We start from the raw sequence: 11883 nt of genomic DNA on the forward strand, positions 1-11883 counted from the left end.
AGATGCGATGGAAAGAGCATCTTCATCACCCCTCTGGTTAACAACATTTAGAGTTTTCTTCAGCAATTCAACCAGAGGCATACGATGAAGATATGAAGATAAGGTTGAATTAACATATCATAGAAGACAGTTGGAGATAACAAATCGACAGCTAGATTTCAAGTTTATCTTGATTAATAACTTATCCATTCTTAGATAAACATTATCTTTCTTAGAAGATTGGCTAGATAGTTATCTTCTTATTGCTAGTATAAATAGGTGATTAGGCCTATTGTAATCAATGTCTTTTTTACGTTTTCATATTGAATAAAGTGAAATTATTGGCACTCAAGATTGTTCTTTGAATGTTYATACATTGTTCTTGAGTGTTCATCATTTTGTTCATTAAAACACTATAATTTGGTTATTTCTAACTTGATTATTAATGTTATGGAGAGATCTGGGATCAACAATTGGTATCAGAACCAATTGATTGTTTATCCAATCAAACGATCATCTAAAATCTCTCAATTCACAAAATATTTTCACCAAAAACGTAAATTTGATGGCCAACTGGAATTCCGCATATAGTGTTGGTTCCCTCACCATGCCTCCAACTCTTCAACGAGAAGAGTACCCACAATGGAGAATAAGGATGGTAAACTTCTTGGAAGGAATGGACCAAAACCTCCTGCGATCGGTAATGGAGGGTCCTTATGTTCCACAGACTCTTGTCCCAAGAGTCCCAGGAACAAATACCACAGCAGAAATTCCTGCATTTTACATGCCCAAGGATGAGAAAAACTGGGATGAAGACGATATTGAGCGTGTGGAAACTGACAAGAAGGCCAAGCGACTAATCATCATGGCCATTCTCCATGAAATTTTTCAATCCCTTGATGCATGCTCCACAGCAAAGGAATTGTGGGATGAACTTGCGAGCCAATTGGAAGGAGGAGCCAAAACAAAGAAGAATCGTAGAGCACAATGTCTCAACGAATACACCAACTTCAAAGCTCTTCCTGATGAACCAATAAAGAAGACTTATGATCGTTTCAACACATTGATTAATCAATGTCATCGAAATGATATCACCAGAACAAAGGAAGAAAACAATGTTTTGTTCCTAAAAAGTCTTGGCGATGAATGGACTAAGTTGTCAATGTCCCTTCAAGCTAATCAGGACTTAGACGGCTGGTCACATTATGATGTATATGGAACGCTTGCAGCACAAGATAATGACATGATGAAGAAGAAAGTATCCATCGGTGGACCTTTGGCTCTTGCTGCTGATGAAAAGGAAGTATCAAGGACCCCAACCAGAGATCACAAGAAGAAAGGAAAGAAAGCAATGGTGATAGAATAGGAGTCTGAAGACGTGTCATCTGAATCAGATGATGATATCAAAGCCTTTGCTAAGTCTCTGGCCTTGATTACAAGACAGTTCTAAAAGAAGTTCATCAAGAGACCCCATGAAAGAAGAGACTTCAAGAAGGAGAAGTACCAGTCATACCATGAGAAGAAACCATCGAAATTATATTAAAGGGAAGACAGAAGAGAAGAAGAGAGAAGACATAAGGGAGGACAAGAAAGAAGACAGAAACGGAAAGAAAAATGACCTTCGCTGCTTTAGATGCGGAAAAATTGGTCATTTTTCAAAAGAGTGCAGAGGACGATTGATAAAGGATGCCGATTATTACAAGAATAAGTACAAATACAATCGAACAGAGCGAAGCCTGATGGCTGAGAAAGAAAATTGGATATCCGACTCTTCATCCGATGAAGAAGATAAAGCACTCATTTGTTTGATGGCCACATCCATTACAGAACCCACCTCCGACTTTGATGATCAGGTATGTTAGTCTACTCCCAATGAAACCAACTCTGCTCCATCTGAGCTAGAGTTAAGGGTGATAAAACTTTCAGAAGATTTCTTTAAATTAAAAGATAAATTAAATTTTGAAAAAACTGAAAGATTAAAAGCGGAAAAAGAAGCAAATTTCTACAAAAGAGAGACTGATCTTCTAACCGAAGAAAAAGCCGAACTTGCTAAGGAAAAGCCTCGCATCACCACACTTAAGAAATCAGAGGAAGAAAAACTTCTGGAACTAAACAAATGAATAACTAAGGAGTTGGAAAAGAAAACTAAGGCCTTAAAAGAATCTGAGGCAGAGAGACTAAACTCAGTTGCTCTTAAAGATTTATTTCAAAAGGAAAGGGAGATTCTTCACTAGAAGCTTCAAACCAATGAACTTCTGATGAAGAAATACAAGGATGCCCAAGATGTGTATGAAAAATTAAGTGGTCAAACGGACACTCAAGGGATTGGATTCAATGAATTTGACTCCTTCATCGAATCAAAGAAATCCACCCTTGAATCCACYTTCAAACTTRGATGCATTCAGAAACCCGACTTTATCCCGAAACCAAAAGCAAATTTTAAAACAGTTACCAAAGGGCCTTTGGCCTAGCGGTATCGTAGCCCTTGGCCTTCTAGGAGGTCAGGGGTTCAAACCTCAYCATAKGTGAGRAGGGTGTGYGAGTTTATTTGTTGCATTTGCCGTATATAAATATTATATACTTCAAAAAAAATTAAAAGAGTTAAAATCGATGGAAAAACTGTCGTTTTAAGACAGGATTTTGAAATGTGGTGTACGAGAATAATACACGTAAGAATTCTGATCAAATGAATGACATCTCCAAATCAGAGACCGATGGAAACCCTATGGTCAAACCAGAGTCTCTGGGTGTCAATTCCACTTCATCAGCAAGTACTGTAGATGAAAAGGAGAATCCTAATGAGGAACCATCAGCTGATGAATCAATGAACCATCAGAGTATAACCGAAAGTTCATCTAAGTCAGAATCGATGGAACCTCAAACAGATCTCTCTGAAGCATCAACCTCTAAACCCACACCTCCCACAAACATCCATGCTAATTTTGATTTTGAGAAATCAACAAGAGACTTTCTCGATTCCGAATCCGAAGAAGAGATAATATATGAATCACCAAAGATCATTGAGAATAAGAAGCCTCAAAACTTCAAATCCCCAATGAAATCTGGTATTCCTCCATCAATGAAATCTTCGGACAAAGGAAAGGAAAAGCTGAGAAATAGCAAATCTGCCAAAGATAACTCACATGGCCCAAGTACACCCTTCAAGTTCATTAAGTTTACTCGTGAGCAAAAACAGAAGTGGCCTGCCTCTAAGAAAACTAACCACCACTTTTCCTCTCATTCGGCTGAAGAAAAGTAGTCCTTCCTCAGGAGAAAAGAAGTAAAGACAAAGACTCCTTCACATAAAAAATCTGAACTAGATAGGAAGTTTGTAAAAACAACCGATGCTAGGACAGGAATTACAACCCCTGCATTTACTTCTTTATTTTCAGTGAATAAAAAGAATGTTAGACATTCATGCACAAAGTATAATAATTGTCAATGCTTAGCTATTTTACAAAACCTGAGGAATCACATGTTGACACATCGCTGCATATTCTCCCAACACGTTTATCACTACAAAGTTAAAACCAATGAGAACGTGAAAAAGCCCAAGTCCAAGGGCAAGGGAAATGCTAATAAACCAAAGCCTGCAAAGGCTAAGGGAAATGAAAAGAGAGTGGTATCTCCTACTAACAAACGAGGACCCATTAAGAAATGGGTACCTAAAACCCTTTAGTTTGTCTTGCAGGACCAGCATGTGCAACCATGGTACATGGATTCAGGTTGCTCCAGGCACATGACTGGTGACAAAAGTCAGCTGACCTCCTTCATCAAAAAATCTGGAGGTTCTGTCACTTTTGGAGACAACAGCAAGGGAACCATCAAGGGATATGGAACTCTCATCAAAGGCAACATCTCCATCAGCAAAGTGGCCTATGTCGAAGGTTTGAAGCACAACTTACTAAGCATAAGCCAGTTCTGTGACAAGGGTCTTGAAGTCAAGTTCCGCAAAGGTTTCTGTATCATAGAGACAAAGCCTGGTCAAACCATCATCAAGGCCAAGAGAGAATGGAATCTCTATCTTCTGGATTTTCAATCCTCTGAGGGACAAGACACCCTTTGCCTTGTAACCCATAAGAGCGATGAAAATTGGCTATGGCACCAGAAGTTCTCACACCTGAATTTTGATGTCTTAAGAAAGCTAGCCAAACAGAAGYTGGTCAAGGGGATTCCTGATCTCAACTTTGAAAAAGATCATCTATGCTCAGCCTGTGAGATGGAAAAACTAAAACGGGCCTCTCACCGAACAAAGTCAGAAACCTCCTGCACCAAGCCCTTGGACATGGTACATATAGATCTCTGTGGGCCAATATCAACTCAAAGTCTTTATGGAAAGAAGTACATGTTAGTACTGGTTGACGAATACTCTAGATACTCCCTCTGGTCTCAAAGGCCCATCTATTATACTCCCTCACATACACTTAACCATATTCTCATACTTCTCTTCATCGCCTTTGCAACCAGAGCCTCTGGATTCATTGCCTTCGCAACCAGAGCCTCTGGTTCTAAAGACCAGAGCCTCTTGATTCATTGTCTTTGGAACCAGAGCCCTTTGGTCTCAAAGACCCATTCATATACATATTCATTTGCATACTTAGACATATTTCATACAACCTTTCATCTTCACTGACAACCAGAGCCTCTGGTTGTATAGACCAGAGCCACTGGTCACCTCAATCCACATTCTTATTATTTCTAAGGGGAGTTTCTAAAACTCAAATCTTATCTACATGCATCATTTGAGAGGGAGCTACTCATACATCATGAATCTTCATTACATATATATGCATTTTCCATACCAGAGCCTCTGGTTCTACTATCCAGAGCCTCTGGACACTTAAATGCTACATAATAGTGTATTTAACCAGAGCCCCTCTGGTTCTACATAATGAATTGTCAATGCTTATCTAGAGCCTCTATTTAGTCATCCAAGGCTTATTTATCATACAATCCAACATCTTATCGATGAATTCATTCATATATGTTCAACCAAAGCACCTCTGGATCCTCACCCAATGAGTCATGACCAACCAGAGCTCCTCTGGTTCCATGACAAAATAACTTTCATCCAAAAACCCTCTTAATTGAAAACTTTCTAAAGATTATACAAAATTGCAGCTTCTGTGACTAAAAACTATACAACATGGGTTTTTAGAAGAACAAAACTTCGTAATTCGTATTAATCTTACAATTAGATGGAAGTCAAATTTTTTGGTATACTCCAACACGCCTGACACCATATCCATACGTCATCCTCCCACGCGCCTGACACAATTTACAGCCTGTTCCCCATGAATCGTTTCAAATTACCCTTCCCTAACCCTGCCTTAACACGTGTCCTCCAACATTAATGGCACGTATAATCAAGACGGCTCACGATCCCCAAATCAACTCACCTTTTGCCAAACGCCTTCCCCTTTCATGGTTATTTAAATATAATAATCAGAAAACCGTTTCATGTTCTCTACCCCCTACCTATATATACCCTTCTTCTACCTCCAGTCATCTCTTACGCCTTCTAAAACCTGCAACTAGACATTGACGCACAAAACTACCTGCAACTTCATCCGCAATGGCTTCCTCCGCCTCACACGAGTCCAATGCCAACGACAGCCATGTTCAATCCACCGGCACCGACAGCCGCACAATAGTGTTCTTGCCAATGAAGCCCAACAATCATGCCATCGAACTTCAACACACCCTGTTCGACGACAGGTTTGCCGTAATAATCGAGTTCTTCCGTAACTGCATCCTTCTACCAGCCTTGACACTAACCGACAATGGCATACCTCTAAAGTACATCCAACAATACTGGCAGACTTACGAGTTCGACCCTGACAGTCGTGGAATAATGGGGGACATCGACGGCCCAAATGACATGATTTGCTCACTCAAGATCTCTCGGGCAAAAGTATCTCGGATTCTGTGCATTCCCACCCGTCGGGAGCTCGGCATTGACCAATATGCCAACCAACCCACAACCTCAGACATCCTCCGTTTCATCCAAATGCTAGCTTACAATCGTGACCTACTCAACGCCTCCGATTTCAAGAAGCAGTTTTTTCCATCAATGTGGAATATGTTCTTTTCCATATTGAACAGGGCCCTCACCTGCAAGCTAGGGTCGATGGATCAATGCAACATAAACATAATGATGATTATGTACGGACTCTTCTTCAACATCCCTCTTGACTACGCTTTTCTCATATACAATGAGATCCACCAAGCGGTAGTCAAAAAGTGCAAGCTCCAGGCCACCTGCAAGCCCTTGACTTCCGTTTTGTTTCCTTGTTTCCTGTCTCTCTTCATAGGGGATGTGATGAGGAAACACAACCTACCGGCCGAGGAACCATTTACTCCAATCTTCAAAATGCATGGCCATCGACCTATACTCTCAAAGGATGGCTACACCATCAACAGGCCAATCTCCAAAGCCATGCTCAGTGTAATCCCAGAGACATCTGAGATTCGAAGAACTTACGAATGCTCTGTGTTGTCCAAGGAACCAATGGCAGCTACCCTAGAGCGCATAGAGCCGTCCCCTCAGTCAAGCGAGGGAGCACATGAGCCATCTTCATCGGATGATGAAGATGATGATGATGACACTCCTCGTGCATCCCCCGGCCCTGCACAAACAAATCCCCCTCCCTCTTCCCAAAGGGCGACCACCATCTCTACCCCTGGCGATCAAGGCCAAAGGGGTATTGAACAAGGAYGGCCCAGWCYAAACCCAACCCAAACCAGCCATCCAGAGGCCATTCTTCGGGCCTCTGGAGATGATTTAGCTGAAGAACCACAATTTCCATCGCCCCGCTCCCAACAGAGAGGCGATAAAGACATAAGAGCCACATCGCCTCATGCCTCGACACTACCACCCACACACCCAAAAGCATGTGTTGCTTCTGACATTGTTGAATCCCAAGATCGTTCAGAGCGATCTCCCATTCGTGCACAAAACCCCCCTTCAATACTTGATCTAGCGAAGGGGAAATACACTTACTTCTCTTACCCGGCCTCTGAAACCGAGGAAGAAGAAGAAGTAGTTGCAACATTAGGAGATAGCTCCTCACTAGAGGGCTATCGAGGACATGATGGAAGTCCTTCAAGGTATGCATTTTCACAAGGCAACGAAGGCGCCTCTGGAGCTGAGGCTCCACCTGCAGCATCCGTTGCTGCAAGGGTTACCCCCGTGGCCGATCTGGTCATAAAGGCTGAGTTCCAAGCCTTTCTTGACTCAGTTCAGCAGTCATTGGAAGACCTAAAACTCATCATCCAAGGGATTGTTGAAAACCCACCATCCATCGATATCACCACCCTTCAACAATCCCTTGCCACCCTTGCAACCCAAACCCAAGACAATACAACCCGTCTCCAAATGCTGCAACAAACCGTAACCCAACACCATAACACATCCTCCTCCCTTGCCACCCAAAGAAACCAACTCCTCATTCACTCCATCGCCACCCTCACGGCCCAGGCAACTGTGACCGATGAGACCCTAGCCTCCATAACCACCAAGATAAACACCATCTTCCAAACCCTCAATGCCCTACCAGCCACCATAATCTCCCAAATCCCTCAACCAACCCCACCTCAAAACTTCATCAATCGATGAAATCCTAGCCTCCCTCACCAACCAAATGGCCACCATACAAACCACCCTAACCCAACTCTCAGCCACAATACTAGCCAACATACCCCAACCTACTCCACTTCCACCTCCCTCTGCAGGCCCATCCTTCGATGAAGCATTCTCTTCCTTCACTGCAGAGGTGAGGAATATCCTTACCAACATCCCTATTCCACCATCCACATCCGCCTCCACCTCCATGCCCCCACCTGCCTCCACCTCCACCATGGAATATGCAACCAGGGCCGACCTAAGAGCCCTGTCAAAGGCACTTGTCTCATCCTTCAATGCGATAAGTGCAAAATTCATCCATTGCGCTATTCAACCTACCAAGGCTCTCTCCCAGAACCTTGCTGATCAACAAAGGCGCACCACCTCTCTCCTTCATACGATGGAGGAGAGCCGAAGACAACAATCCCTGAAGGCGTATCTTGCGTCTTTCAGGAAGGAGAAAAAGAAGAAGAGGAGCAGAGCTTCGTGCTATAGTAGTCGCCTGCACAAAAGGCCACGACATGAGGACCCAGACCCCGATGATCAAGGTCTTGGACTTTATGAGGGGGAGAACCAGGTTGTGGCTGCTCAACCGATGGAATTTGCTGCACCATCACCACAATTCCAAACATAACAATCTCCACCATCAACCCAAGCAACCAAACCAAAGGCTCAGCCCTCTGAAGATGTACATAATGTACATGTTCCCCTTGTTACCATACCTGAACCCATTGTGTTTAGTTCCTCATCCGATGAAAGCCCATCAACCCCACCAACAGAAACCAACCCACCTTTCACTACATCACCAACATCAAGCCTACCATTAACCCCATCACCAACTCCTCGCACCACAGAACCTTTCATCACCCTACCCAATGAACCTGAACAAATACACATCCAATCTTCACCTCAACAACCTCAAGCCCAAACACAACCCAATGAACCTGAACCACCCCAACATGAGCCAACCCGACAAACCATCCCATCACCAACTGATACACAACCCATAACCCAAACTCAACCCCCAACCGAACCAACTACGGTGCATGCGGACATTCCCTCTTCATCAAGGCACCCTCCGCAGAGCTTAGTCGACGAGATCATCGTGAAAATGGAGCCGCTAAGGAGAAGTCCGGAGATGCCACCAAGGGAACCAATAATGATGGAAAATATCCATCAGTACCTATACCACGATCACGATGAAGGTTTGACTCTCAATCCTCGAATTTTATCGCCAGAATCCATGGACCTCCTACACCATAGGTTTGTTAGACAGACTACCCAACCACCACAGGCGGTCTTCTCAAAAGATGGGATAAGGATGGTAATGGACATAAAGATGAGGACCTTCGCTAATAGAGTTATAAGATATATCGAGTACACAGTGGAGAGAGCCCATGGTCAGGTCAGCGTCTTCAATGACAATGACTTGATCAATCTCAATCCCTATGACTTGATTGAGCTTTATGCATTCACAACTCAGCAACAGGATCAAGGAATAAGATTTGGGATGGCAAACAGAGCAATTGTAAAGATGATGGAGACCTTGGTGAAGCATCAAGCCAAGAGTGATTTTCAGATTGCTCTTCATTTGGGCATCGAAAGACTCTCTTGCACTCCACCTGATGAAGACTTCCCTGGCCTGCAGGAGAAGAGATCTGCTTCTGTCTTGACTCAACCCGAGTTTGGACTTGTCTTCAAGAATGAGTTCGGGGTAAAGAAATTTTTTAGACTAACTGAAGCATTTAAGTATTCAATCGATACACTTGAGTGGTTTCAAAAAGTTATCAAAGAGAGACTGGGTAGAACTCATGTGCCAAGAGAAGACGGGAATCAACTCATTCATGAGATATCAACAGTCCTCAGTTATCGAAGACTGCTACTGCGCTTCTGGGAAATATCTCAAGGTAGATCATGAATAGAGTTTTAAAATTTTTCYCTTAAATTGAAATGTCTTTGCTTCCAGCACTGTAAGAATTCATCATCCAATGAAAATTTGGAAATTGATGCTTTTCTTTAGATTAGTCTCTGTTCTTCAATATTGTTCATAGAATAGTTTATGTTTGTTCCTTCATTACTTAGGGGGAGATTGTTAGACCCCATAATCTATATGTGTAAAAGTAATGAATAACAATAAGTGATGAAGAACCAAAAGACCGATGAAGACATAAAGGCATAATTGACTAAGTCTGGAGAACAACCAAAAGGTCGATGAATCGACCAGAGATGCGATGGAAAGAGCATCTGCATCACCCCTTTGGTCATTCAACCAGAGGCATACGACGAAGATATGAAGATAAGGTTGAATTAACATCTCATAGAAGACAGCTGGAGATAACAAATCGACAGCTGGATTTCAAGTTTATCTTGATTAATAACTTATCCATTCTTAGATAAACATTATCTTTCTTAGAAGATTGGCTAGAAAGTTTTACTAGATAGTTATCTTCTTATCACTAGTATAAATAGGTGATTAGGCCTATTGTAATCAATGTCGTTTTTATGTTTTCATATTGAATAAAGTGAAATTATTGGCACTCAAGATTGTTCTTTGAATGTTCATACATTGTTCTTGAGTGTTCATCATTTTGTTCATTAAAACACTATAATTTGGTTATTTCTAACTTGATTATTAGTGTTATTGAGAGATCTGGGATCAACAATAATAAGTATCTAATTATGTACATTGATTATAATCTTATTTATATATTAATTTCAATTTCATTTTCCCATCCCTATACACACATAAGATAAAGATTATATCAATGGATGGACAAAGTTAACCATAATTCAATATTTTAGAATTCTCAATCCATATTGTGTCATTTCATTTCTCTTGGTTCTTACTTTCATATATACAAAGATATAAGATAAACAAAACAAATGAAATAAGCGTATTGTATTAATTGTATAACAAAATAGAATATCAAATCAACACAAAGAAAATTGTAACTAACATTAACTATTTAATCCAAAATGAATTAAAGTAATCATAAATAAAAAACCATGTAAATAAAAAGTTGTCATCATTTTTTTTTATATAATCACCCCCAAAGTTCCAACGTATCATCTTTTTATCAAAGTGAGAGATGTCTAAAGTTGACTGCAATTCAATATTTTGGAATCCTCGATCCATATTGTGCCATATCATGTCTTTTGCTTCTTACTTACAGATTATAGATATATAGTTTATATATTTATAGATATAAAAGTTTAAAGATTAATTAGATCATTATATGTAACTTATATATAAAGTAAATGAAAGGTTTATTCATTTAATGATACGTTTTTATTTTAAATAATTCAAAAATTGGGAAAAATAGCAACTAATGATTCTACCTCTCTCAAGATGTCACATCATCTTTTGATGATTCTCATTTATATATATATATATATATATAGATAGATATATAGACTAGGTAACTGTACCGCGTTTTACTCGGTGTATATAAATATTATTATAAATTAAGTACGTTAAATATTTCAATTTATGAATATATTATATTTGAACTTATTCATACATATAGTAGTAGAAATAAATGATATCAAATTAAATTAAACGCAAACAGTCATTCATGTTTTATCCTTTATAATTATATATATTTTGAACCTTGAGTAGAAAAACAAATTAATTGACTGATAAACTTTATTGATTTTCACATTCAACATGACATGATAGTCGCTATATAGTCTTATTTCCATTGCAAAAATGACCACCATCACATGAGACCACCTTCCTCATGCATGCTTTGCACGAAAAATAATATCATCCATAGGAATTTCCAATTCGAGTTATTATACCTGTAATGATAACTCTAGAAATTTGTAATAAATTGAACATAACATGCAAGGAAAATATAACTTTGTCTATATTGTAAATTTTAAAATGGTTTCTTATGTAAAGGAATCTTGGGTTTTCCATTCCAATTAGTAGACAATAAATCATTATTACTCATTCTACTGTAAGCATGGTTTCATCAATTGGAACTTTATCAACATTTGGAATCATTGTTGGTCAGAGGCGGGTGTCCTGTTGGGCCATTAGGGGCCTTGGCCCCTGGGCTTTTGTTGTAAATACATTATATGCTTGATTCATTAAAAGCTTTTTAAGTAGGAAGAAAATTTGGGCCCTTCCACTTTGATCCAGTCATCTGCGGTCCATCCTCTAGCCACGGCAGTAGTTTGTGCTCCTACCTCCTCGACGTCGACTGTATTACGATAATTCCTCGTCTCCTCCAGCATGCAGCAACAGTCCTCTAGTTTGATCCAGACATCCAGTC

Source organism: Cynara cardunculus (genome assembly GCF_001531365.2).
Source record: "Cynara cardunculus var. scolymus isolate 2C chromosome LG 13, CcrdV1, whole genome shotgun sequence".
Classification (NCBI taxonomy): Eukaryota; Viridiplantae; Streptophyta; class Magnoliopsida; order Asterales; family Asteraceae; genus Cynara; species Cynara cardunculus.